A 26,868-nucleotide genomic window follows, 5' to 3' on the forward strand; every position below is an offset into this window, starting at 1 on the left:
GAGAGGAGGTGTAGGTGAGGGGGGGGTGGGGGGGCGGAGATGCATCTGGGCCCTTGATGCCGTCTTCTTTACCTCATCGGTGGGAGGGTGAGTGCCGAGGACACACGTAACACGCGGCAGAGACGCGGACATGTTGGTGCATTAGGAAGATCCTTCCACACTGAGTTAAATGGAGAACATTACGTGCTGCACACGCTCGTGTTCGTTCGCGCACACACATGCGCGCACACACACCAGCTAATAGCGTCCCAGGAGACCTGCTGCCACACCAGGAGTGCTCATCCTCGTCTGCTTCCTCCTCTCAATCGTCCTTTTCCAGTGTCCTCGTCTGCAGTCTTCCTGTGGGGGTAGATTCTTTCTGTCTCCCTAACTCACTTTTGGTGCCATCTTCTCCTCAACCCCCCCCCCCCCCCCCCCCCTTTTTTTTGCCTTCCCTCCTGTGCATTGCAGTGTCACCAGAGCTGCCTGTGCTGTGCTCTATCAGTGGAACAGCTTGATCCTAAGGCTTTCTGTCACCCCCCTTCTCCACCCTCCACCTCTCTGCTGCTGCTGCTGCTGCTTGCAGAGAGAGCACTGGCTGTTCTATTCTCCCTCTCCCCCTCTCTCTCTCTCTCTCTCATACACACACACACACACACACACACACACACACAGAGTTGGGGAAACGACAGCATTGTTACTTCCACAAAATGTCTGGCAGTGACATAATCCCCCCCACCACTTCCTGTTTTACATGTTCTTAAGGCGTTTGCAATTATTTTGCATAAAGGTTTACTCATGGTCCAATTCAATTACATCGCTGAGATGACTTATGGGAAAGCACTCAGAGTGATGTAGGTGTAATGTATTTAGATTGGCTGGGTTACACAAATGTGTTGAGTTCACTTTGAGAAGAAAATCATTTAGGGATGTGTTTACTCCCTAAACGCTCCATCAATGATATCCATAAGCAAAAAATTCATTCTCCGATTTCTAAACATAGAAGTGCGCACAGATGAGCGAGACAAGCATCCGACTGTGAGCTGGCTCTTGCCTCCATCACCATCCCAGAAAAAAAAAGAAGTTCACTATTCAGATCTAATCCTCCTATAGTCAGAACCGGAGGAGAAGGGTCTCTTCCTCTTACTCACCATCGTCCCTCTCTTCTGCCGCCCATCTCCACCAGCACTGGTCATTAAACCACGGTTGCGTCGAGATGATGTTGTGGAGACTAAGGAGCTATTAAAAGTCAGGCAAATGTCTTTACCAGCGCTTATGAAATTGCGCCGAGGTGCCATGTCGGCTCATGCGAGCGCTGTCCAAGAAACCCTTCGGTGGCTGATCAAAAAGAAAGAGCACGCACACACATACACACATGCACGACGACACACTACACAGTTTCTGGGCTCAGCCAGCAGTCCCCATTGGTTTGGAAGGCCATAGCGGGCTATAACAACTACAGGCTGGCCGGCCTGTTAGTAGTGGGCCCTCTGTTTCAGCAATCTGGGTTCTCTTTGCCTTTGGACAGGGACCAGGTCCGACTGCACAATACACCACTGTGTTTGCAGAGGGAGAGAGAGAGAGAGAGTGAGAGAAGGAAAGAGAAAACTAGAGGCGTGTGAGTCTGCGCACACACACATGTGGATAAATTAGTATGTGTGTGTAAGCATGTACAGTATGTTTTGGTTGTGGGAATAGTGCATATGTATTACGACTGCTGGGCCACCACCACACCCTCCTCCCTCCCATCTCCCCAAACCTCCATTGTTACATCGTCATTGCTACAGTTTTTTTCTTTCTTTTTTTTGCTACCTCAGCACAAACAAGCATTTTGGGACCCCTGGCAGCAGTTTCCCTCCCCCAGGCAGCGACTTGAGTGTTGTTGTTGGAAACCTCCGAGAGGTCAGTGCAGCAGGAGTAACACACATCACTGTCAGTCTGCGACAATACAGTGGAAAGCAAGCGTTGTCGGCCCTGCATGCGCGGCTGTGGCGGCTACAGGGGGAAAACAGGCGGGAGACACGGACCGCGCCTGTGCCCCCTTTTAAAGAGCACAGGCGGCACCTGTCCCTTTAAGATCTATTTCTCACAGCTTGCGGCTGCTGAGCCTGAGCGGGGGCTATAGCCTGAGCCAGGCTGCGCTGCGCTGTGCATGTATGGTAACAGGGGGGAACCGCGCCGCCCAGCCTGCCAGCCCACCGCAGGGAATTTGTTTATGTTTCCTCGCTGCCAAGTTCCTGTCAGGAGGCGCCCCAAAGAGGAACTGCAGACTACTCAGTACTGTTAGCTACGCCCTCCTCGCATACAGCGGCTGGGGCTTTCTTGCATACTGTATCGGGTGGTGCGCTTTGTAGCAACACTCAAATCCAGGGAGGTCTCTTCATCAATTTCAGCACTCACACACACACACACTTTGTACTTGAAGCACCCACTCCGCTGTTCCAAAACCAGCTTCGGGAGCAATGAGCAAGTTCTAACAGAAAGCTTAATTTATGACCCCAAAATAGATTAACACCAATTTACCCAAAACACAGAACATAAAACAGCACAAAGGCATAGTTGCATTAAAGCAACATTTTACGAGTGGCACTTTGTTATGCTGTGGATTATGGGTATTGTAAAAACTGAGCACCACCACATAAAAACACACTAAACAGGACTGGTAAACCCATGGGCATCAAGTCAAACACAAGAGCTGATTCTAAATTATTCTCCCGCTGATGCAAAAAACAACAACGGATTCTGACTCCCACTAACACACACACAAACATTTCCTTGAATCATGACAAAAATACGATCCGTCGCTGCCAGTGAAACAATGACTGCATCGCCGCTGCGCAGTGATACAATGCTTCAGCCTGGCATGTATGGTGCATGTCTTTTCTTGCGTCACCCGCTGCACATGAGCAGCTCCTCTGTCATCCAAGGTCAGCAAGTGCATTAGTATCTTTCTCGAATGCTTCGGCTACCCGGAAGTGTGTCACTGCGCAGAAAGGAAGGACAGGACAAAGGACGTGAGACGTTTGTCCTCATACCACACTCGCGTGATGTCCAGTCAGTGTGTGTGTGTGTGTGTGTGTGTGGGAAATAGAGTGATGTACATACTATGTGTGAGAGAGTGGAGGAAGGAAAGGTCAAACGAGGCCAAACAAAGGGGCGTGGGACCCAGGATGGCGAGACAGAGGAAAGAGATGGAGAGAAAAAGGGGGAAGAACAAAAGATGGAAGCATGGATGGAAAGAAGTTGGCTGAGGCTTGCGAGGAGGTGGGAGGGGGTGCGGGGGGGCGGGTGGGTGAAAGCAAAAACAGGAAGCAATTTATGTCAGTTTAGATGGACAGCGCCCACTCCCTGTCACGTGCTGGCACATTTCCCTGCTCTTTGACTGCACGGTCCGAAAGTCCACATTGACGCACGCAAACGAAAGGTAAACCAGCGGCTGAGCGGTGGATGGAGTGCGTGGGGGAGAGGCATCATTTGTTTGAATGAGATTTGTACAGTTGTGTTAAACTTCTCCAATTTTTTTCCACTGTGGGCGGTGTGTTCTCTCACAACCAAAAAACTTAAAATCAATTGAGCATCAGCACTTGCGGAACACTTCTGCTATTCTGCTGATGGTGAGGAAGTAAGGTGCCACACAATGTCTTGCGATTCAAGTGCCTCACAATGAATGAGCTCTGCAGCACGAATACCAACTGAGCTTGAAGTGGTTTATTCAGCCATAGCTGCCCTGATTTGGAGGTTGGTGTAAATCTGACAAATCAAAACGGTTAATCACGATGTGAGTGATGAAAAGACCCCATGTGCAACACAATCACATCAAACACAGTCAAATGAATGAAGTAAGTAATGAAACAACACAAATGCCTAAAGGGAAATAACCACACAAGGAGGGCGGTTTAAATCTACAATAAAAATATGAAAGCTGCTGTAGCAAAGGTGTCTGAGGGGAATTATTCGACTCTATCCGGTCTTAAAGGAGAATAAGAAGCGCCATTACCCCCGGAACCACTGTGCTAAACAACACATTTCAACCCTTAAGTTTCCATGTGTGGAGTGGAGTTAGAGAAAAACACAACACAGAAAAAGTAAAAAAAAACACAGGAGTCCCATTCTAGGCAGAGGGAGAGGCAGCGGGCTCGGCAGCCACCGCCGACCTACCGCACACTGAGTGTGAATCATTAAAGGCATGTGTTCCACATCAACTGCCGGGGCCGCTTCCCAACCCACTTATGAGACGGGATCTAAATTATGACGGGAAGGGGGGGGTTAAATACCACTTTGCTCAGAGATGAAAACCCAGAAACCTGCTAACTCAGAGACAGAGAGTGAGAGAAAAGCGAAAACGACCGCATGCGAGTACTGCACGTACCTTCCGCCAGTTCACAAAATAAAAACAACAATGAGTAAATGAAGCAGCTAATGGAATAACTGCATCATTTCCAAAAAGTGTGATGTTTCAGCATGAACAACTGAAGTGAGTAAAATTTTATGCCCTCTAAACAAGTGAGGGGAAAGCCAGGCTAAATCAAAAGCTGCACTATTTTAATTCCAACATGTCTCTCTGGCTGCCTTCGCCAGTGTCTAACCTCACAAAAGCTACGACAGCAAAGTGGTTTAACTTTCTCCCAGAAAACAAATCAAGGAGGAGAGTCGAGGAGAAGCTAAAGAAGAGAGAGAAAACCCGTGTTGTATGCACATATGACCAAAGTGCCAGCCTAAGTCTTGTCCATAGGCCAGTCGTATGCCAGACTGGTTGCTAACAGGGGAGTGTCTGCCAGACCACTTGTCATGCCCAGTTACAACACATGGACGTTGTCTGGGGGTGTGAATATGTGTTTGTGCACAAAAACACACACCCTCTCTGGTGTGACCGTCCAATGAGGGAGGCGATTTGTGGAGGGAGTCTCGTACTTCTGGGTATTGGCTGGCATCTCGGTACACATACCGTCCTATTTGCTTTTGCTTTAAGGCTAGCGTGGAGGGAGGCGTTCCTCTGGGGGGGAAAGGATCGCCTTTCCCCCCGGGGACAGGAAGAGACGGAAAGGACGCGACAGGTTGGGACAGGACGGGACGAGACGTGACATGACATGACAGGAGAGGACGGGAAAAACACAAGTTTGTACAGGCAGGAGAAGGCCAAATAGGACAGGACAAGACAAAATTCTGCCTTTCGTCCCGATTGGCTGAGAGGAACTGACCAACCTCCTCCGCTCTTTTCCTGTCAGTCACAATTGCAGCAACGTTCTGGCAAAACAGCATGAAATGAAATGAAGGGAAATGTCAGAATAAAATGAATAGTACTATTCTTTCTGCTGCCACGGCGTCTTGCAGCTGATACAAGAAAAATGATCAGAGCCAATAAATTAGTTTATATCCAGCCAGTGATGGTCCAACTTCTTCAAGCCAGTTCCTAATGATGAACGGCTGTTTTTGTTTGGTCTTTGTCACTTTAACATGACGGAGCAAATCTCCCAGCTGCACGCTCCAACTCTGATGCAACAGACCCAGGATTAGACTTGATCCTACCACTGGCGGCATGCAGGCCACAAGATACAGTAACTCCTCTAAAACAGTACAGAGCACTGTGTGTGTTTGGAAGTTATTCCACTGCTTTGAAAAGATGTTCAGCTGAGCACAAACAGTGACCTTTTACCAAGGCAGAGAAAAGCAGAAGATATGACACGGGGAAAAACACATAACAAAAAAAACCACCCTAAATGATGAGCCACACAATGAACACAACCACAGATCCAGCATGGCAGTCACATGATGAGGAACAATGCCATTTGTAAAGTGTGCAAAATGGCGTTTGGTACCCACAGAGACAAATGTGGAGTGTACAGAAGTCCAATTACACAGAGTTGACAGGAGCGACAAATTCGGGCTTACCCCAAAAACGTCAATCTCCCTGTCCTTGGCCAAGGAAATCTCCCCTTGAATCGATTGCAGCTCCTAAGCTCTAAGGAGAGAGGAAGAAAGAGTGAGAGAGATATTTGAAACCAAGAGCTTTGTGGTCCTTATCCACGTGCTGCAGACTCAGTGACTCCCTAGTCTCTCTGGCACAGAACCGCTTCACTACACGAAAAACTCTTACACTCTTTTTCCTTCCTTCGCTCTCATACTGCCTGTAATCTCCCCGCCCTTTTCCCGATAGATTGGACTTTCTCACTCGCGACTTTTGTGTCCGAGGCATCATGTGAAAACTGGAGTAAAACAGCGCTTTTGTGGTGTGTGAATTACCTAAGGCCCAGGCAGGCACAGTAGTGCTTATGGCCACAACTCAATTACAGCAATGTGAATCAGGTGGCGGCCTAGAAATCCCCTCAGCCTGATGCACAAATAGGGACACAGAGGCGCCTTCATTGCCAAGATGGAGACAAATATAAAGTGGCGCGTCATCTCGTCACAGAAAGACAGCTCGAGCCCGACGCCGCGCGGATGAATGGCCGCCGCAGACACGGATCTGGTTTGGAGCGAGCGTGCGAACAATGCCATTTTGTTGTTTGTGTGTTGATAAAATATCAGACGAATTTACCCAACATGTCTGGTTTCAGATCCGAATTGAACGCGTCACATGACACTTGGGGATCACTAATGAACGCCACCTTTGTGCTGCACCGAGCATGGAAAATGTTCTTTGTGGGACTGTTTTCAAAACCAAAAACAACTGGATGAAAATTACAGGATAGTGGTTTGCACATGTTAAAAGACACTTTGTTGGATTTCACGGATTCAACTGAAATGCCAAACTTGCACAATCATGGTCAATAATATTTGAATAGAAAATTGGGTTGTGTCAAAAAGCATTCAAAAGCGGTGAGTTTTCCCTGTCTTCCCGAGGAGAAAAGAGAAACCATCTCTTTTAATCTGGCTACGGGATCCCTCCAGGTCCCATACAACGGAGAACCAGGCCAGGCAATGAACAAAAAAAAACAGTGACATTTGAAACTCTGTTCTGTTTTGGTTTATTTCCCATCACTAGGCGCTTGTTGTAGTAAAAGTGCATTCTTGTATTTCAGTAAACAAAGAAAGCAGTGAGTTACGCCAGGACAGATCTTCCCTGACAGTCATGGTAATGCTCGCTCTCTAGAAGGGTCATGATACCACCACCACAAAAAAAAAAAAATCCCCTCCCTCCAGGTCAAAGTGGCCTTGGTGCCATTTTACAAGGAGCAAATGAATTTCACACTTATTTGTCATCACAAGCTCTTGAGTGTGGTCAAACAGCAGATATGAATACAGCGGGGGTTTTTTTTTTAACTAATTCACCCATCTCTGATACACAGATTGGTTTCCTTCTCCCATGTGACACACTTCCAACTGGGTGTTGCACAAACCTCAATTCAATATTCACACACACACAGTGTTGGCTAGATGAATGAAATAAGCTTTGTTAAGAGTTTCGGTGTGAGCAAATGATGCTCATTTGTGCTGGATATTATGCTCACCTTCCTGCTACACGCACTAATCTTCTCTATAAGACAAAGTAAGAGGAAAAAACACACTGACACAGCAGTAGGAGTAATGAATATGCAGATCATTGTAATCCTAGAATTATCTTTACACTTCTTTAGACCTATGCATATTATGTAAAGCTTGTGTAATGCCATTAATGACAAGTTATGAGCCAATTTGTCACAAATATTTGCACCTCAATGTAATAAAATGCAAATGCCCTATTTAATGTGTTTCCCTGCCCTGTATGAGAATAACACAACACCACAAACAATTATCTGACACTAGAACATTGTAATATTTCTGGATTATAAAACTACACTTCTTGGTCTAATGTGTGAGAGCTGCACTTCTGCATTTGTTTACAAATCAATTTGAAATATGTAACAGTCACACTGGTTTTGGGAGTGAAACAGGGCCAGCCATGCACTGCTAAGACAAGCTAAGATGCATTATGCATTTAGCTGCAAGCTAACCAGACTGCTATATGATCTTCATAATGAGATGTTTGTTACTGTAGCTGTCAACACTTGAATGTGTAAGACTCTGGCTCTGTGCTGTTCCCTCGGGTGTCCATTCCAACGTGACAATCAGTTGGCTCGTGCCCAGACCCTGAATGACTCCTCGTCCCACTTCCTGCCGTATACACGCCCTGACTTCCTGTTGTGAATCTGAGTGGCGTGGTTTTTACTAGCCCACCAGACTTGGAACAGCTTAATTTAGAGACAGAGCAGGTAGGTAGGATGAAACGAGGACAGAGTTTCTGCAGACGTACAATTGTGTGTGTCTGTAATAGCGTGTGTGGCCATGCATGTGCAAGCGTGGAGCTTATACACTGATGAGAGTGGACAGGAGTAGCCTGAGGTAATCACGTCTTTATCTTTGCTGATGGGTGAAAGCAACTAACTGCAGACCCTCACCTTTAACAATTACACACCCACACACGCACAAGCACACACAAGGACAGGAAGGGCCCCTCTCAAGTGGAGCTCTGCCAGACAAGTCCATCTGCTTTTCAAATGGAACCCAATTTACCGCACCTAGGAGGCCTCAATTGCTCAGGGAGCCACGGCCTCACCGAGCGAAGAGCCTGTAATACAGCAGGGTCACCCGATCCTCGGTGTGCAGCCTTGGATTGGCACCTGGGACTGGGATTTGGTTTGAGCTGATGGTTAAAAAGGTTTGACGGGAGGCGGTCCGACGCTCAAGTGAAATCATTCATCGGCCGTGGGATATTCACTTCCATGTTGTGACAGCAGCACGGCTCCACCGCTGCTCAGCGCAAAATGTGTAGAAAAGCGATTGCGGGGACGACCAGCGGCCTCCACGTGCGCGGTTAGCTGGGGAATGGCAACCCTGTGGTGAGAGTCATGAGCTCACATTAAAACAGACACAATGTGTTGTTTTAACTCGCTCGGTTGTATAAAATTCCACTGGCCACGTGCGCACACACGCGCGCTCGCACACGCACATTCAACACAATATAAACCCCTCTCCTTGAGGCTCTGGCTCTCAGCGGTGGAAACCCCCTTCAGTCACACATAGATCACATAACCTCTCTTGACATCGGAGGACAGCACTCCCAATGGAAAGATGCAGATTCACACACGCTGAGTGCCGGCCAAGGCTCCAGACTGCCATTGTCCTTCAGAGTCATCCAAACAAAACAATGAAGAGAGTCACGCAAGGCCCCCCTGTGGAATGGTAAATAACCAGAGAGAGTGAGAGGAGGAGACAAGAGAGAGAATCAGAGAGACAGAAACCGAGACTGAGAGGAAGTGAGACAGAGATTGAGGAAGGCTAATCCACTGTGACAGGGTGATATGGAACACCAAGTGCAAAATACGATCATCTGGGGGCAGGTGAATTTCACTAATGCTCAATCATTCAGAAAGAATCTGACCTATGTGCACAGAGAAAGTAAATTATCTCACGTCGAGGTATAAGGAATCATAGCGAGTATAACACATGGTGAAAAGACATCAATTCAACCTTGATTTTTATAACGACATTTTATGCTCTGTAGTAAAATTACAGCAGTTTGCCTCTGGTACTGCGCGGCAGACCAGAGTTCTCTTTATGACTACAGTCATCTGGATGAGTGTTGCTTTGCTCAACGCCACGCACAGGCGGAGACGGAGCGGGGTTCAAATCCCAACAATATCAAAGGCTTAGATTGTGGTGATGTTAATCATTCATTAGTGCTGAGTGACCCTTATTATAAAACCATCTTTGTTGTCATTATTCATCTGGCATAAAATGCTAGCCTGTTAATTCAGATGTTGACAATAGGCAGTCCACAAAGGGCTTGGAAGGCACAGTCCCCCTCCTGATTGGTCTTTCATATGCTAATGAGGTAACTGTTTTGGGTTTACTGGCCTGGTTGGAAATGATTTAGGGCGACACCGGTGCTCCGAGCCTTTATGTTTAGGCTGGCCGCGGGGGCTCATATATCACCCTGATCATTAATCAATTAGCGTCTCCTAGCCACCTGTCGGACACATCGTCACACAAAACATTCCTGCCCTTGGGCAGTTGCTAGACGATGATCATCAGTAGAGCCCCCCCCCATTACCTTCCAACCCCTGAGTGCCCCACCCCCTCTTCTTTATGGTAATACCCTGATGGATTACATAATCACACCCAAACACTGCCCTTAACGGCAAGGCCTCCGCTCCCAGAGAAGCAAAACTGAGTGGAAACTACAATGGCAGGTTTTTTTTATGGGTTTCTCCCTCACAAGTCAATTGAGCAGCAGGTTCTTTTTTTGTTTGTTTTTTACACATGCCTTTACCCTGCTCAGTCAAAAAAAACAGAAAAGACAGGACAGAGGGGAATTGATGCCGACCTTGAAGGAGAATCAATAAGCTTACGGCGATTCAAAAGTGCTGAATGCACACCGACACTGCGTCCTCCTTTGTTTTAAATGCAGCCGCCTCCAGTGACGCATTGACGGCTGTTTGGTATTGATGACGTGTCACGGTAGCCATATACATGCGAGATGGAGAGGTCTAAAACCATCAGGGTCGTAGCGACATTAGAGCAGGCCCAGAAGAGTGACTTTGTTTACACTAGATGAACTTAGTGCTGACTTGCATTAAGTCGACGGCTGAAGCAAACACACAGCGGCTTTTCCGACCAACTGTTCATTCATCACACATTCAGCTTCAATAACAAACACCCAGCAGCATCGAAGTTTCTGAGAGATGGAGGGACAGCGAGAGTGTGAGAGAGAGAGAGGGAGACAGACGGAGTGGAAGGGGGGAGTGGAAAAAAAAAAGTTGTGTTAAATTTTTCACGGTCTGCGTTGTTTGAAAACTCCATCAGGCTTTGTGATCTCATGAAGCCAGTCGAGACACTGTGCGGTGGGACCGACAGCAATTGAAAAATTCCTCAAAGATTTCCGTTTAACAACTGCCTTCCACCCAGCTGCCACAAACACTGGTTTTTTTTTCTCCTTGCAGATTTGTATGTAAATTTGAACTTTTATGCAAAGGCCCTCACTGCCACTAGACAATCTCTTTTTCACAGCCTTGCATCCCCGACAATACCCAACTACCTCCCATCCAACCCCCAAAAACCCTTCACATTTTTCACACTTTTTTGTTATTTGGAACTAATTCTTAAAAGCAGCTGAAGAGATAAGTGGCGCTAAAATTAGAGCCTAATCCGCCAACCCTCAATGTGGGGACATGGAGAAAGTAGATTTGTCAAGCCTTGATTTAGCAGTATTCTTTCATTATAAAAGTAGCACTCTTCACGCAGCTTAGCAATACGAAATGGCTCAATCAGTCTCATGTGGAACATTTAAGTTGGAAGGGGGAAGAGGATGGAGTAATGGCCTATCTGTGAACCCAGAAAACTTCAGCATCACACTGATGCCATTATTGTGTGTCCAGCCTGATTATTCCTACCTGCGCTGCACTCTTCAACTCTGAGGATTCTCCCATGAAAATAAAATTTGCCATCCATTTCTAAAGGCTCCAAAACAGAAGAGCTGTTTCACTGGGGGATTGTAGAAAATCTGGGCCACTGTGTTGGGTGTGTAAAGTGTGTAACACTGGGCTGGGCACTGGAGACTGGGAGTTTTTTTTTCCCTCTCTCTCTCTTTCTCTCTCTTTCTCTCTTTCTCTCTCTCTCTCTTTCGTCTTTTTAATCCGACCAGCTCAGGCAAAGAGCCAGCTACCGACATTATCAGGTGGATTTTCAAAAGAACAAAAGCTCCCCTTCGATTCTTTACACTGCCAGTGGAAAAAAAAAAAGCTGAACAGAAACCCCATCCAGCACAGATACTCAGTGAGTGTGTGTGTGTCTGTGTGTGTGTGTGTGCATGCACATTTATACCTCCTTGTCCTTGGTATTTCAACTAAATTCTTTTTTTTTTCCAAGAGATTATTTCTCTGATCATCTCACATTTTCTTCTATTTACTTATCTCTCCAGTAAGGTCCTAAAAACTGGCTGCGATATTATTAGTGCAAAGGTCACAACTAAAGCTGAGAACACAGTGAGCAGAGCATATCTGTTCTGCCTCAGTGTATCTAATCACATTCACAACATAAATGTATTTCACAGGCCACAAGGGGAAATACAAGATATTTTTGGAGAGATAAATCTAGAAGGGAAAAAAAAAAAATCTCACACTTGACTGCGAACAAGGAAAAGTGCATAGTTGTGTTGCCTGGTATCTGGTGGTGGACACGCAGTGTTGGAGAGGAAAAGTATTGCCTGAGCAAGATAAAGGCTATCCACAGAGAGTGTAAGGAGGCAGAGAGAAGACAGCAGGGAGGAGGAGGGTGATGGGCAACAGGGCAGAGGCTTGACCCCAGTGGGTCAATAGGTGATTAGTAACATTTATCAAACCCACGCAAGGCGGCTTCTCTCCACAGAATACAGCTGCATTTCGATGTCAGCGTCCAAATGTAGGCCGGGCCCACTACTGGCAACCAGATGCCATGTGTTTATGACAGAGACAAATATTGGAGTCCCTAAGTGGAAAAACATGCCATGCTGGCACACAGCAGCGGCAGCGAAACGTTACATCATTCTGACGATTTAATGAGTACAGCCTGGATCAGATCAGAAGTTTAAATACCTGCCAATGCCAATATAAAAGCCTGTATTTCATGCTTCATGAGAGAGGGTAAAAAGTAAGTTTCACTCCATAGGAAAACAATGTTTGGGGGATGAAGGGGGCTACAGTTGTGGTTGAGGGGGAGACAAGCAGCGCTGTCTTAGTCCCGCTCAAAGCCACGCAAGGTATCTGAACGCAGGGAATCCGCGGAGCCGCAGCTCAGCCGCTCTGACATTCACATAGAGGAAATGACAAAGAGGCAATTGAGTGCAGGGACCAGATTTGGCACTGACTTATGATAAAACACCCCACCCCCAGGGGACTGTCCGACAGTGGCTCTCTGAGGAAGCACGGCAGCTCGGCATTGTTTTGGTGCTCTGGACAAGTGGACCGGAGTTGGAGTGGGCATCCTGGGCCAGAGGCCAGCGGCGAATGAAAACACACTGTTGTGCGGAAGGACAATTAGCGCACACTCACGCAACAGACATCCATCCAAGCGGCGGTGGCAGTTAATTTCACCAGTAAAACAAACATAGCCTTCTTGTTAGCCATTTCGTAACATGTGCATGGGCAGAAGATATACAGTGATGCAACTAGAAGACAAACGCACAAACAAAAACACAAATTAGAGGTGGCATTCCATTTTCATATCCCACATCTCCGACTCACACAGAGCAGATGAGGAGTTTTTTCAGACACAGAGCTTCAGAATCCCTCGAGCAAAATCGCTCAAAGCACTCAAGTGTTTTTCACAGTCCAAATGCAGCGAAAAGTTATTTTGAGACGCAAAGCTGCAGTGAAATTAACAAAGTAAACCCACATCCTTAGAGCTGCTTTCCATTTAGAGACCGGTGAGGACAGATGTGAGTAAAACACAGTCACTGGCACAATGACAAACACACAAAAAGCTTATTGTGGTAATTTTAAGTCAGGTATCAGCACATGTGAACGCTACAAAGTTAATAGATTCACATGTACAAAGCAGCGCTCCCTTTTCTTTCGACAACTTGAGGGAGCTCACACAGATGACACACACCTGTTTTCACTTTGCCACTAAACAAGCAGAAAACCTGCAGCAACCGTACGAGCTGCAAGGAGGGAAAAAATCATTCTGCAAACATTATATCATCACTGCTGTAATTGTGTTGTTTGTTCCAACTGACTGACTGATAAGTATAACAGATTAAACAGCAAAAACAATGAGCTGAACACATCAGGCAAACCCCAGTCAGTCAGTCAGTGATATCAGGAGGTGAACAGGGCAGAATGAAAAAGGCACAGGAAGCAGCCTTTTTCACATGTGCATAGGTGTGACAGTGGGCACGGCTCCAAATGCTCTGCAAACTGTTTGCTCTTCATTTTTCACATTCTTGCTGCCACTGATGTCTGCGTTCACCACTGAACCGCACCAGTCACCCCTGTACTCCTCCTCCGCCTCCTGAACGTCTGGGTGCAGAAGAACAACGACTGAAACGAAAGTTCGCCAGGGTCTCAGGATCTCAACCCCGTAACGGCATTACGTAATTTGATTACAAAATTTACATAACTGTGATCAGTTACATTACTGGGGGGAAATGTGAAATTAAATTACAGTTACTTTTGGAAGTTTGACGTATTGATGTAAATACAATTTTATTTACATTTGAAAAATTGCCACAAAAGCTTGGATTTTTCAAATAGTTTTTTCATGTCAACATCCTACTTCCAAAACCGCAAGTTGGATACCGACGCTTCTGATTGGCTCTCTCTGGTCATGTGCCATTCTGCTGCTCGACCTGCTAGCGAAACGATCTGTCAGCAACAGTGTCGGAGGTGGAGAAGAACGCATTCCTGTGTTGGAAGTTCAAAAAACACTTTGCACAGACTGCAGACATGGGTCCGAACATTATAGTGCAGTGCAAAGAGAAAAAAGATAGGTTAAGATGATCAAAGATGTTCAGTGTATACAGCTGTACTAACAGTAAAAAGAGGAACTTAAAGGGATAGTTCACCCTAGAATGATATTTTGCTCATTATCTACTCACCCTCATGTTGACTAAGGGCTGGAAGAATTATCAGAGTCCACCGTCCCTTCTCTTAGTTACAGGGGGTCTCGGCGTAGCAGTGAATTTCAATGCAACGGTTGCAAAGGGACACCGGAGCTCTTCGTAAAAAAACACACACAAAAAAACATCCAAATACCTCCATGATGCTCGTATGTAATGTCCGTCTTGTGCTGAAGCCCCAAATTGCGTAATTGTCCCGAAAAAAAATTAAATAAGTCTATATTTTAAGCTTGTTTGTAGCGGAAGCTTCTCGTCTTCTTCTTCTTCTCCTCTTCCTGGTCCGTCCAAATATCGCATGATTCGCAGTAACCGCACTGACGCCGGCGCAAATCACGCGAGATTTGGACGGACCAGGAAGAGGAGAAGAAGAAGAAGACGAGAAGCTTCCGCTACAAACAAGCTTAAAATATAGACTTATTTAATTTTTTTCGGGACAATTACGCAATTTGGGGCTTCAGCACAAGACGGACATTACATACGAGCATCATGGAGGTATTTGGATGTTTTTTTGTGTGTGTTTTTTTACGAAGAGCTCCGGTGTCCCTTTGCAACCGTTGTATTGAAATTCACTGCTACGCCGAGACCCCCTGTAACTAAGAGAAGGGACGGTGGACTCTGATAATTCTTCCAGCCCTTAGTCAACATGAGGGTGAGTAGATAATGAGCGAAATATCATTCTAGGGTGAACTATCCCTTTAAGTTCTTTTATTATATCGTCTTTATGTTGTCTAAGTTACTGCTGAAGCCTGAAGGTCTTAAAATGTGAAAATGGTCAACAGTTGAGAGCATTCATTCAAAATTAACAAAAGTAATCAAGATGGAATCAAATGCAATTACTTTGAGAAAGTAACTGAAATAGTTACACTACTATTACATTTTCAACAGAGTAACTTGTATTTGTAACCAACTACATTTCCAAAGTAATCTTCCCAACACTGGTCAGTGTTTTTACTGGTCATAATCCCCCTGCTCTGTTTGTTTTGGACGGGACACCTCTATGGATAATTCAAGCAAAGGAAATCCTATAGAAGAAGCTGACGACTTTGACGGTGAAGACGACAACTCCCATGATCCCGTGCTACTCTACGACATCACCCTTCATGTTTTGACTGAGTGACCTCTAGCGGCAGGAAACAATAAACTGTGTGTCGGAGGCGTCATCACAGGAAACACAGCTCATATCCTATATACACCAGGTTCAATATCTAATCTTCTGTGGCCTGTTTATGGATCTCATGAATGACGCTTTATACTTTGTTACCGAGGTCTGACGGAAGAGCTGATGTAAATGCAACATGCTTGTTAAAGCCGTACCGGAATGTGCTTGTATAAGCCTCAGATGTCTTCCTGTTCTATGGCTTCCTCTCTTATCTCTGTTAATGAGGTTGGACAATGCAATCTTTGAGCCGCATCCATATTACTGTTATCATCTTTAAGTGCAGCGAGGACCACTCTCTTGGCACAGACGACCACTGTCCCCACTCCCCACAGGGACCTGACATGTAGCAGATCCAACCCAAACCCCTCACGATGAGTTTTTTCATTCCTTAACACTGTTGTTTGTGTGGATCTTTTTTTCTGCTTTAACAACCACATCCTGTTGTGTTTGGATTTCCCCCGACTGGTTCAATATAATAACCACAAAGAAAGTAATAAATAGTAGTAGTAAATAAGTGCAGTTGTATCGATGTAGCATTGTCTACTGTCTTTGATGTTTGTTGCAATAAAAGCTTGTGGCTGTAGCAAGCTGAGAACTAGGTGTGTTCAAGAGTAATCTGAAAGATGGATATTGAGGCCATCAAGGCATTTATTGAATGCATTACATAAGGCTCGATCTCTTTGTCATGATCCATTTCACTCCTTTAAAAGACTCAGTTCTGTTCCTTAATTCACAGCCCTGCACCTTGTATAAGTCAACTGCAAGGGAGCGTGAAGAAATAAACTGCATAGCCCCTTTTACTTCTATTTCATGGCTAATCTGCAGATGGAAACACATCACATTTGAGCTTCACTGTTTATTCTCTTCCTTTGTGGATGAGAAAAGAATATCTAGTTCTTGTCCAAACCTGCCTCACACAAGAAAGACACATTTGTTCCACTGTGGATTCCATGCAAAACAATACAGATCGCAAACTATCATAGGAAACTATCAAGGGAAAGTAGTGATGCAGGCTTTGTTTTCTTAATGCAAAGAGTGTCAGCACATCTTATCTACTATGTTATGTAGGAAAGTACAAATACAAATCAGATTTGGGCTCGAATGTGTAAAGAAAACAGTGCGCCGGGCACAAAGTTGAGTAGGCAGTGACTAAGAAAACTAGGGGGATGGTTGATGTGCACAAAAGGGAGGTCCTGCAGAATTCACCCTGGAACACAGAGGCGAACCGTGCGGAGAAGCCTCCTGGAACGCAGTCAACACATTTCACACACCCAGAGCCTGGAAACAACACGCTTGGGGCTTCCACCTTCATTTAGATGAAAATGGACCTCCTCGAGAGGAAATAAAGCCATTTTTAACCCCCCCCCCCCCCCCCTCTCGCTACGAGTCGGCCTCCTGTAATGTGCCCAGTCAATGGACTGTGGGTCTATTCAACTGCAGGCAGCCCACAGCACAACCATAAATAATGTAGGGCAGCTCACATGAAATCCTAATCACCATTGTGCTGTCACCCAACAGAGAAGATTGCTTGTTTAATTTACTGCGCCGCATCTGTCTCAGTTCTGGCCAATTTAGTTTCACAATTTCAATGGGCAAGTATTCCAGGTATTTATCAATATGCTTTTTACCCAATGCCATGAATCACTGAGAATGTGCCGTTCATGTATCTAAGTCTCTCTCAATGAGTGAGTGTGTGTGTTTGTGTGTGTGTGTTGTATGATATTGTGTATGTGTGCCATGAAGAACAAACAAGAAAGCTGCAGTTAGTGAAACAACAAAGGCTGAGAAGAAGCCATCAACGCTCAATAACCGGAGCTCATTATTGGCCATATACGACATATTTCATTACATTACTGTTCCATTAGAATGCCGACATTTGCATATTCCAGTCACCTCTTTACAGGGGCTGTTGATCATAAATGGCAGCCATATGCTGCCTGGTGGGCCATATTACAGAATTATTACTGCGACACAAAAAGCCAAGAAAAATGGAAATTATGTTGACACGAAATGAAACACAAAGCCAATCAAAGCATCCGCCATTATTGATGATGTCTCACTGACAGAAGGAGTGTCGTTCGTATTCACTGGTTGTGCTCTTGCTAGTAAACATCTATCGACTTGGGCCTTGTTGGTTTTGTATTTGCCGTACATGTATTTGTGAACAATCTCACAAATACAGGAACTCATTCTGTATGTGTAAACTACAAACAAGAATATTGATGTACCTTAAAAGGACACAGTGCTCAAGATCAACTAGTGCCTTATAAACCGACACGAAGGTAAATGTTAACAGCCTGTAGTCATCTTGTGCTGCTCTGTTTTTGGGGAATTTTGGCTCGGCGTCCACTCCTCCAGCTGGAAACACAGGAATCCAGTCTTCGGACAGACTCTGCACTGCAACCTTTCAGCGTGACAGTGATTTGGTTTGATGGCTCTTCACCGTGTCCGGCTGCACTGTGATGACAGCCAGTGGAGACAGAATAAGTAGCAGTGGCTCACTAGCTACATGGGCTTGGCGGGCACAAGCCGAAGCGGCAGAGCAAGTACGATAACGATGCTATGAGCTGAGTCACTTAACAACCAGCTAGCTCGTCCGGCTAGCAGCAGCAGCGGCAGCAAGAGTTGTATCATCTTGGTTCAGGACCATTATCTCTTCACCGTGGTATTCACTTCACTCTGATAAATGTGGCCTTGCAAAGCTCAGGCTAATGTGCAGGCAGCTGCAACCACAGCAGCTGGGTAACACACCATCAACTGCCACATACGCCCACACAGGAGGCACAATAGAGGGGATTTGTTCCACTGGAATCAGTGTTAAGATGCTTTGGTTTTGTGTCGAGCTTGGAAAATGGACATGGCCACCGCACAGGAGATTCGAGTGTAATGTTCCTTACAGCCAGCTGGGAATAACACAGACCCTCTCAAGTGTCTTAATTAGGATAGGAGATGAGATCTCGTTATGATGAAGCGCAGTCCGGCCCATAAGTAACTGCTACAGAGCTGTAATCTGGAGCGGATTTGTTTGACCATCATTTAATCATTCCAGGCATTTTGTGCTAAACCACAAAACAATCTCAGGTTGCTGCTTTTCCATTAAGTATTTTCTGCTTGTTTCCAACATAACTGAACATTTTGCATTCTGAAATGTGGGTCAGATAAACCAATGCATTTGATAATGTCAGCGGGGATGGACATTTCGACTACTTCCCTGAGCAGGTAATAAGATTAGTTGGGGGAGATAATCAGCAGATTAATCGATAAGGTAAATCAGCAATAAATTGCAGATTTAATCTGAAGCCATGCGTCTAATATTTTTGTCTTTATCTGGGAACAGAGCAATCATTTTTATATTCTATTGTCCGAGAGTGGAAGGTTTTGTTCTTCTGCACAAACACTATGTCATAACAGACTGCACACTTGGCAAAGGAAACTACTGTTATAATCAAGGAGCGCTTGAGGGCAGATTGGCTAGTCATCTGTATAAGTGACACTGGCTATCTGGCTAGGTGTCTGACTCATGGCAGCAGAGGGTTAACTTGGCAGCTCGGCTGTACGGCGCGGCTCTAAAAGGAATATTAACGGCATGTCCCCCAGTGTAGACTGTGTGAGAGAGAGAGAGAGAGAGAGAGAGAGAGAGAGAGAGAGAGAGAGAGAGAGAGAGAGAGAGAGAGAGAGAGAGAGAGAGAGAGAGAGAGCAACAGGAAAGGAGGACGGAGGGAAGAGGAGAGATGGAGAAAAAGGCAAGGAGCAAAGGGGGTGGGTGTGCAAATCCAATTTCCAGTGACAGTGTGCTCAGGATCACTGTTTCAGTGAAAGAACATATCATCTGTCAAACTTAATGGCAGTGTCCTGGGGAAAATGAAGGAAAATAGAATGGAGACCATTCATTAAGAAGGTGGGGGAAGGGGGTGTGTCGAAGCCACCGACCGGTCTGCTCCACTGTCTCCCCGGGAAAATAAATATGTACACAAGCCATTATTTGTGCATTTACGAGGTGGCAGTGCAGCCACGATCAAGGGCTAGTTCTCATGCTACGGAGATAATATTAGCGCAGATGCCTGAGGAGGAATCTGTGGGCTCGAGCACAGAGCTATCACTGGGAATGAAGAGCTCGGCCTGGCTGGATGGTAGGACGGCTGGCAGGATAGCTAACAGGCCCGGCCAGCCTGTCTCTCACTCAGAGCTGTGGATGTACTCAGTGGAAGCAATTGACACCATTGTTTTATGGAGAGGAGGGTGGAGGGGGATTAAGAACCAACAATAGGGCTCTTTCACTGGAAATGTCAGCCGTCACGCCGGGGGACTGTCCGACCGGGCAGAGACACTTTCATAAAAAGCCAAGGTACAAAATGAGTGTGGAAAATAGTATGAAACTCTGTGAAGACGGCAATGAAATGCTGTGCCATGGGCCAGAACGTTCACATGCCAAGTGGTAGAAATGCAATCTCAAACATGGGACAACAAGCTATGGGAAACTTCACAACAGGGATCATGTGGAGCGGGAAGGATGACAGAAACAGAAACACAAGGCTTTGGATTTGTTACTGTTCTGCGTGATCTCGAGGACGTGTTTGTCTGGAAAGAAAATAATAATCTGCACAACAACTGCGGATAAATATGTCAATAACTCCGAGGTCTACCAAAACAATCTGCAGTTTGAAACACATCCCAAATCAATAACCAGGATAATGGGTTATATGGGTCTTTAGCTCAGCCTCATTAGGAAAAAAAGGAGACAAACGTGGCCTGATTCTTCAGGCAAATTAACATAGTGAGAAACCTAAAATATCACAAACGATGATCCATTCTGGGACATTTTATTATGAGACTATAAACGGAGAGATATGAAGTTCTCTCTCTGAGTGCTTTGATAACCCCACTGGCCTTGGACCTCTTTGAAAATCTCACTCTGTAGGGTTTGTGGTGAATATAAAGCGCAAGTTGAAGTGAGGTACCCTGCCGCTTTAAGGCTGGGATGAAACCAAGTTATTCTACCACTCTGACCTAATTGCTCTCTCACTCTCTCGACATGAACACTGGGAGCTGTGCACTCTGACACGTAAAGATTATTTAATACCATCAAAGCCATAAAAAGAGGAATAAAAGGAGGCGGTGCAAAAGAGGCGGCGGGGTGGGAGGGTGGGGGGAGAGGGGCAGGGGTGAGTTACCCTCGCGTGGCTGAGAGGGCCGTGTAGACCAGTTTGCTGTGCGGAGAGCCGCGGGGGGAGAATCAGTATGCAAAAGCGGGCCTGTCTAACTGCCGCCGGCCGACGTGAGTGGAGCTCCCACATCCCAACATCACAGCGCCTCCACTCTCTCTCAAAAAAATAAAAAATCCCACTCGGCTTCAGCTATACTCTCCTGGTATCGGCTCCCACCCTTCTCCTCTCCTGCTTTTCCCACACTCGCCCCATTCCCTAAGGCAATGACTACGTCATTGGGCACCATGGCCAAACCACTGTAATATCCCAATTTATTTCTACTTATTCTGACAGAGTTGGGGCCTGTTTCATGTAGGTCAAGACTGGTTTATTAGTGTAAAGCTACACTACTCGGTTCCACTGGACCTCCATCTGTAGGAGTAACAGTTTCTCTGTGAAGCCAAAGATGTTGGTTGCTGACAAACTGGCAACATCGGTTAACTGGTAAAGCAAAACATGATGGACGCATCAAAACAGGTTCTTGTTTTTGTCTTATTTAGAGCAAGTGAAACTCTTATTGCGCAAGGCGGTTTTCACTCTAAGAGCCGCCGCTGACTGAGTGTGTGTGTGGGACTGGGTAGAGGTGTTTACCGTTAAGCAGGAGCTGGGTGACATCTCCTGGGTGCCCTGCCATTGTGGGGAGCATGTTTCATCTGTCAGAGCCAGATGAGTTTGTGCTGCACGGCCACAGCCTCGTGAGTCAGCCCTGCTCGTCGACAGCCGGGGAGCGAGCTGCTGTGGCGGAGAGACTGTGTTTGGACCAATACAGGCCAAACCAAACCAAACCACCTGACACACTGGAGACTTTTTCAGAGAAAACTAGGCCCAGAGCCAAATTTGGCCAAAGTTTTGTCTTTCGTTCTCTAACTTTCCATGCAACATGACTCAAAATTTTCAAATTCAACACAAAAAAACACTACTCTGGAGAATCAGAGGAAAGTGTAACTCAGAGGAATCTACTGATTATGTTAGAAAAACAGCTTTTTGATTGATCGAAGCTTTGATTTTCCTGCATGAAGCTGTCCCTGAATGTGAACAATGCTGTTGCATTTAATGACGCATCGTCTTTCATCGGTTAAAATAAACTGTTCCACACGTGATGTGTCATCAGAGGTGTCAAATAAAAACTGTCAAATCTAGGAGTCACTGACTCACTTACTACTACTGTTTTTCAAGAACAAAGAAGAAATTTCCTTTCCAGTGGCGTTTTGCACTTGACTTTACAATCTACAGGGGAAGGACGGGGACATCATGAGGGGGTGGTGGTTGTGAGGAGTCAAAGCGGGTGGTACCGCTACCTCCATGATGATGACACATTTAGCACCATGTGAAACTGAGGCGTGTGAGGCTTTTAACTGGCACTGTTCACACGAGGAGCGAGGCGACTTCCCGTTGACGCTTGACACAGAAGGCTTGACAGTATCACAGAAAACTATCGCCAGTGCTGCGAAACCGATGAACTTTCACAAACAACACTGGGCAGCGTTACATCTCCACAAACAGATCATTTTCAAGTTTGTCAGTTATATTGTTGCAGAAAACATATTTTTTAAATTGTCCTTTATGTGACTACAGCTGCTGCCTCCAAATATATCTCACTATGTTTGATCTGAGATTAAAATATGATTTACGTATTGATGCCAACATCACATCTTTTAGATGACCTCCACCCATTTCCACCTTAGAGACAGGAGCTATAGTTTTAGAATTAAACGATGATGGGTATGACCCTCAACAGGTAAAATACGGCGAATAGACAGCAGATTAAAACAGTGTACAGGAAACATCTAAAGGTTATTATCATAGGTGTCAGTTTAGCAGGCAGGTTAACAACCTTGCGTTTAGCACAAGCCCTTCCAATTATGGTGACAGCGCAACCTTTAACTGTGAATCACACCAAAAGAGGAGGTGACAGGGAGGGAAAACCCTGACAAATACCGAATTTCCCACTGAGTGACTTGGCCTCTAACGCATCTTGCTCTGAATGTCACCGGTTTGCACAGGAGAAAGCATCTTCTTCTTCCTCCAGCTCCACCTCACAAATCTCAAAGAAATCTGCACTGCCTCCTCTGCAGCTGACTGAGGTGTCGTAAAAAAAAAATCTTTAGCGTCATAAAATATCATTCAACAAACATTGTGCCAAATGCATGAGGTGCAACGGCGCAACAGATTACCCAGACAAAAATGGGGTCTTCTACAAAGTACTTGTTACTGCCTTAAATGGAGGGTAATGAGCATTGTAAATTGTTGGTTTTTACAAGCCTACATTTTACAAGATAACACTGCAGGTCTCTGATGCTGCAGGGTATGTAACTGAAATGCTATAACACAGTCCTGACATTTAATTTGCTGAGATCCAGACACCTCAAATTGGCACATTATCTTGACAGGGGTTAATCAGGGGTGTTAACAAATTGGTTGAGATGTCTGTCAATTTGTAGTTCTTCATTTCTGTTGTTTATGCGACACAAGAATGTGTGTGCGTCTATGTGTGTGTGAGTGTATGCGTGTGTGCGTGTGTGTGTCAGGTCATCAAGTTTCCAGCTCTTTATTAGAGCACATCTGAAGAATGCGGGCTGTGGTTTTGCCCCAGTGTGAGCTTGTGCCTGTTCATCCACCTCCAGCCACACCGAGGAGAGGAAGTGGGCTCCTGATATGATCCCTATCAACAAAGTAAATGATGCACTCGAGCAAAAGTTCACCTCAAACCCAAAGTAGCCCTCAGTCAAACAGCACTGGCACCAAAATTTGCAAATGCACGGTGTGGAGAAAGAAAAAGAAAAAGGAGGGAGGAAAAAAAAACATTTCTCCACATTCCGTTGTCCTGATTGTGCAAAAACAAACTAGCTCGTCGGACACACACACGTTGCACGTTTTTGACTCCATATATCGGCACTTTTCTGAGACGCCGGGCTCAGTGGTTAGCAGGCTGGTTTAGCTAATTGACCCAGGGGAGCTGTCAGCGCTCTCATTTGTCCCAGTGTCTGTACAAGCTCCGCCGAGGAGCAGACGAGCTGTTAGCTTCGCATGCTAGCTGCCCTAACACACGTCGCATCCACTGGATATAATGTCGCCTGGACGAAGACAATTAGCCGGTGTCTTCTTTTCTTTTTCTTTTCTTTTTTTTTGCAATGCGACCGGGTGCTTAAGTGGTCGTGTATGACCAACTTGACAGGAGTTTCGGACTCGGGTTATTCGTACAGTTTCTGACAGTGAACGGCGATAATAAAAACCTGTAACACTCGTGCACATCATAACCGTGGACAAGCTGCATGACGCATTCAAAATCCTCCAGGTGAAAGGGGCTGCTACGGTTTAGGGAAGGTACCCGACTGACCTCCACCCCCACCGCCGCCGACTGACTACGGAGACCGACACACGGAGGCATGCTGTCAAATGTTGACAAGCTGTCAATGACAAGTGGATGGTAATACCTGGGACCTGTTGACTCCTCCTCCCGGTCCCCTCGGGCTGCCGCTGGAAGTTCTCCCCCTCTTCTTCTCCTTCTCCTCTCCCTGCTGGTGGAAGTTCAGCCGCGCAGCTGTTATTTCTCCGCAGTGATAGCTACTCTTCTCAAAGTTTTTTTTTTTCTTCTGCCGACTCTCAAATCTCCAAAAAACGCGTTGGCTCTTAAAAACGAGCGCACAGTTAAATTAGGCCCCCCCTTCCCCGGACAAACCGTAGGTAAGAGGCGGCAAGCCGCTTTCACAGAGCAGGCAAGTTTGGCACGGCTCGCGCAGAGGCAACCATGGCAGTCACGTTCTCTGGCTGTGAAATTCAACACCAGCCCAGGCCCCGCCCCTCTCCTTTTATGGGGGCCAGTCCTCAAAAGTGGATGTCCTGCTCCCTCCAGATGTGCTCTCTGCTCTGCTGAAGTGATGCGAGGCAACATGAGAAGTACAGCATTCCTGCAATGGCATTTGCTTCTTTCTTTTACTTTTTTTTTTTTTGCATGAGTGTATTTCATACTTTCAGCTCTTTTTTTCTCAACCGCAATAAAATGCACCAAACTCCCTTTTCTGTTCTTTGTCCTGCAGCCAAACACAGATCTTCCTTGTTGCCAAAGAACAACAATAGTTAACCTTTGGATGTGAGGTTACATTCACTGATGTCTCCATTCAATGTGGGCTTATGTAACATGGATATTTTTAAGGGAACAAATAAATACAAATTTTAACGAAGCCTCACAATGCGTGGAATTTTGCCAGTACACGGAGTACACGGATGAAAACTAATCCTTTTACATTTTATTTTTGCAAAGAATAAGAGGGAGGTTTTTAAGAGTAATCATGCATTCATTACACATTTAATCATACACTGGACTTAGAGATAAGTAGATCTAGGCCTATGCTACACAGTTTTTTATCTCATAGCAATAATAATATCTCAACTCCCAACTACATATTTCAGCAGCTGCATTTCTTACATGTCTGAAGCTTCACAGACAGATGCCATAGAAAATCTAGATTTCCTTACAGTCCATTCCCTTTTTTTGTCAAGTGAAAAAAGACCTGGATAAAACGGCAACTCAGCCTCATCAGTCTCAGTATCAGAACCTGTTTTTGTAGATTTCAAATATGTATGAAATTTTAAACAATCTGGCCCCTCCTTCATTGCGTGACTGTGCCTCCCCATCCTGCTGAGAACACCATTAGAGCCTCTAAAATGTCTCCCATCAAAGACTGTACTCTACCCTTTTGTCACACTGCATTTGGGCAACCAGCTTCTTCAGCTGAGGTTAAACCGCCACCAAAGTGCTCACTGACTCATGCATTTCATTTTTACATTGCACAATTTTCTACTGTTGTAAAACCTACTGTTATGTACTACACCTTTTTGATATTGGTGTTTTTTTGTGATGATGTAACGTGCATTTTTTTTATTTGAGGAGAAATTAGCCTTCCCAAGAATGGATCATAGTAAACTGTAGGCTACAATAAAAAATAAATGAATAAAATAATATAGTAGCCTACATGCCCAGTTTTTTTTTTATGAATGCTGTGGACTTGAAAGTTTTTTTTTTTACTAAGACATCAGTTTAAGCTCCTGTTAACTTGTGATTGGAGTTTGGCAAGTTTATTTACAATGCAACTGTTGTTTTTGTTTTTTAAATAAACAATTAATCCATCAATAATCAAAATAGGTGTATGCAGCAATATCCCCATGTAGCTATTCAAGTGTGTGTATGTGTGGTGTGAGTGTGATACAGCTGTGGGTGCAAAGAAATGCAGGCGTGTTTGCGTGCAAGGGATTTGTTTGCTGAGGGAAGGCTCAGATTCTCTCCTGTCTCTCAGATATAACAGCTTCACTCAATAGCTTTCCGCCCCAGAAAGCAAAGTTTTGTGACAGGTGGTAGATGTGAAACCTCTTGTCCCATATGATTGGACAAAAGGCCACGAGACAGCTAGTGACACACTTTGCCTCCACGTTACCTCCTCTGTTGCTTTTCATCTTTTCCTGGGAGCACTGACACAGCTTCAGAGAGAGTGCGAGCGACAGTATCCTCCTTGTTTCCCCTGCTGCCTTCAAGGCTTTCTTATACAAAAGGTGTGAGTGGCACTAAGCTGTGTCAGTTGTCACACATCACCACACAAGTGAGGAATGCGGTGCTAGTTGGGAGGGGAAGACGGCGTGCATGCAAGTAACCATGGACTGAGGGAGTTGTCAAATGCTAAAAGCATGTACTGGTGGAAATAGCTGCTGTCATAACAGAATGGTTGGAGAGATGGAGCTGTCTTATTTCACCGACCTCTGACAGGTGGAATTGGGGCCCGACACATGACAGTCCACTTGACTTCATGTAGACTGTGTAGGCTCGCTCTCGTTTACTCAGCTTCAATGTGGGGATTTGTATTGTGTAGCGTTGGGTTTCCTCTACATATCTCTAGGTTGGATAGTAAGGCCTCTGGGGTCTCCTCAGCCCAGCTGCATCCTCCACTTGTAGCCAGGTTTAC

General features: G+C 45.6%; 1 protein-coding gene across 2 annotated transcripts in view; it reads right to left on the reverse strand.

Annotated features, from left to right (window-relative positions):
* The window catches only part of raraa (retinoic acid receptor, alpha a), a 153,166-nt gene extending 128,558 nt beyond the window's left edge, over nucleotides 1-24,608 (reverse strand). The window contains exons 1-2 of one of the 2 annotated variants that reach the window (XM_083994272.1): nucleotides 24,349-24,608; nucleotides 5,869-5,938 (exon numbers count right to left, since the gene is read on the reverse strand). The gene's annotated coding sequence lies outside the window, so the exon portion shown is untranslated. The remainder of the gene's footprint in view (nucleotides 1-5,868; nucleotides 5,939-24,348) is intronic. The other variant, XM_083994271.1, reaches the window with a different exon arrangement.
* Between the last annotated feature and the right edge of the window lie 2,260 nt (nucleotides 24,609-26,868).

This window comes from Trachurus trachurus (assembly GCF_905171665.1).
Source record: "Trachurus trachurus genome assembly, chromosome: 19".
NCBI classification, from domain to species: Eukaryota; Metazoa; Chordata; class Actinopteri; order Carangiformes; family Carangidae; genus Trachurus; species Trachurus trachurus.